General features: G+C 42.1%; 1 pseudogene; it reads left to right on the forward strand.

Moving 5' to 3' along the window:
- The first annotated feature begins 290 nt into the window (after window positions 1–290).
- Window positions 291–370, forward strand: LOC112404977 (uncharacterized; annotated as a pseudogene).
- Window positions 371–2,643: the final 2,273 nt, after the last annotated feature.

Here is a 2,643-nt window from a genome sequence, read left to right on the forward strand (position 1 = left end):
TCTTAGGGGTGTGGGAGGGTGAGATGTAAGGCAGAAAAATGTCTGACCCGGGGTGAAACCAAGTCAGAGTGGGGGGACTTTCTCCAGAGCACCCCCTTCTTCTCTTCCTTACCATCCCTCCCCCAACCCCACTCTCCAGGGCTCTTAGCAGCCCCCTGTGAGGGCACCTGCCCCCGTGACACCTCCCCTGAGAAGCCTCCCCAGCCCCTCCCTTCAGCCCTTCAGCCCCTTCTGTAACCTCCTGGTGTTCTCAGAGATTGTACCACAAAAGTTCACACAATAACTGTCTTAAGACTATACTCTCAGGGATCATTTCTATAGTTTGTTACCAGAGGAGTTTCTCTGAACATGTAGAGCACAGAGAATGCATAGAAATAAAGTCCCATTATTCAGGGGGAAAAAAAGACTTTCTTGTTTTGTTTCTTGATTGTTTCATGTTAATTTTGTTTTCTCAATGCTATTTCAAAGCCTTTTAGGAACAAGAAGCTTATCTCATTTATCTTACTCCCTTTTCTTCTTTTTTTTTAATCTTCACAGCATCTCTCAAGGTCTCAGGAAGCTAAAAAGCTCTCAGTAAATACAATCAGAGGATGATGAATGAATCCTGAATACACCATCGCCCAGCATGACACCTCACATGCCAAAGCTCAACAGGTGTTTTGCTGAATGAATGAGTGAACGCTCCCGCCTTGGAAATGTATCCTACTTATCCACATTCCTCTATTCACTGGCTTGGTGAATAAGAATTCACCAGAAACAATACAAATATAAAAAGATGGAACGAGACAAAAATATAATACAGTGGGATGTAGCACTTGGTAGTTAAATGATTTCTCTACTTTTTATGGGGGAAATTCTGGCTCCTTAACCTCTCATTTATTGGCAAAGGGAGCTGAATGTATATTTGAAATACACATCCACTCCTTCCTCTGGGATTTTTACTTGTGTAGCCTTTCAAAAACCTCCTGCTTCTTCAGTAGTTGTAAGGCAAGCCACGAGATGGCAAAATTTAATATGAAAAAATAATAGCATACATTTAAACTGCTGGTATTCTGAGAAAAAAATCTTTTATAGCAGTTTTAATGCTTTTAGCTACTGTCTGAACATTGCACACGTAGATTTCTATTTACTAATGGTGGCAATTAACGCAAAGTCTTAAGTTTAACAAAACCATTGCTTATTCCAGCAGGTATGTGAATCCATTTTCCTGCCATGCTTAATCTTTCCATCTAGTTTGGTGCGCGGTTCCCACAGCCCCAAAAGGAACAGTCTCTGTTCTGTAACCTAACTGTACTGTGACCTAACTGGCAGTGACCAGAGAGATTTTGCCTTCAAAAGAAGTGAAATGAATGACACAGAAATTCTAGCCAGGTAACCTTCAACATCCCTGTTCTCAGTCTCTTCATCTTATGCAATGCACTTAACCTTGAACATAGACTATAACTGCTCAAGAAACGTTAGCCACTGCAATAGTGATAACTATAAAATATATTAAGAAAGCATACATTGTTGTTGTTCATGTTGTACTGAAAAGTTTGTGGGGTTGGAGCCTGAAGTGACCACATTAGGCCACAAACACTTGTAGATAGAAAGGAACTAGAAAGAAGCAGGGTTGAAAGAGACCACAGCTTCCTACCTTCCTATTTCCGCTTCCACTAGTTTCTTGCTCTCAGATGTTCATGGAATTGAATCTGGTGCCCTTAAGTACGTGCGCTATGGAGCCACCTCCAAGATGGCCATTGACGATCAGCACCCCTACTAGCCACACCCACACGTACTCCCCTCCACCTCTGAGTCTTGGTCATAAAATACATTGTGATTTCCCCTTGTCCTCTAGATTACTCCAAAGCCATGCAACACGTTGTGAGAAGGGACCCACGTTATGAGGAACTGAGGCTTCCTGCTAATAGCCATGTGAGGAGCACTTCAAAAGCAGATCTTCCATCCCAGTCAAGTCTTCCCATGACCACAACTCTGGCCAACATCCGGACTACAACCTCAAGAGACACCCTAAGCCAGAACGACTCAGCTAAGCTGCTCCCAGACTCCTGGCCCTCAGAAACGGTGAGATAATGAATGTTTACTGTTTCATGAAACTAAGTTTTGGAGTAACTTGTTACACAACAGTAGATAACTTAGTACATGCCTTATTGCTTAAACTTGATTAAATGCTTTTTCGCACCTTGCAGTACAAGATCTCAGGCCAAGACACCTACGTTAAAAACTTTAGCTTAAGAAATAGAGGTGCAAACCGAACTGTAATTGTTGAAGTTTTTCATTTGCTTTTTCCGAGGTACATGAAAGCTGACCCTAGTTTTAAGGTAAACTACTTACCTACCTATCTATCTGCCTATCAATCATTTCCCATCACTTATTCAGCTATCCATGCCCTGTCTTAAGACTGGGGTTTTAAGATAAAATATACATAGATAAATAATACATAGTAGAGGGGGAAAGAATCCATTTCCTTTCTAGAACTCCTTTTGGGAAGTTTTCTTTGGAAAACTGTGTTTGACCAACTGACTTGGGGTAAAAGTTGAGCCCCCAGGGAATGATTTATTCAGTGGGAGACTGTAGGGTGTGTGTGTGTGTGTGTGTGTGTGTGTGTGTGTGTGTGTGTGTGTGTGTGTGTGGGGGGGGGGG

Source organism: Neophocaena asiaeorientalis, unplaced genomic scaffold (assembly GCF_003031525.2).
Source record: "Neophocaena asiaeorientalis asiaeorientalis breed wild unplaced genomic scaffold, Neophocaena_asiaeorientalis_V1.1 scaffold634, whole genome shotgun sequence".
NCBI classification, from domain to species: domain Eukaryota; kingdom Metazoa; phylum Chordata; class Mammalia; order Artiodactyla; family Phocoenidae; genus Neophocaena; species Neophocaena asiaeorientalis.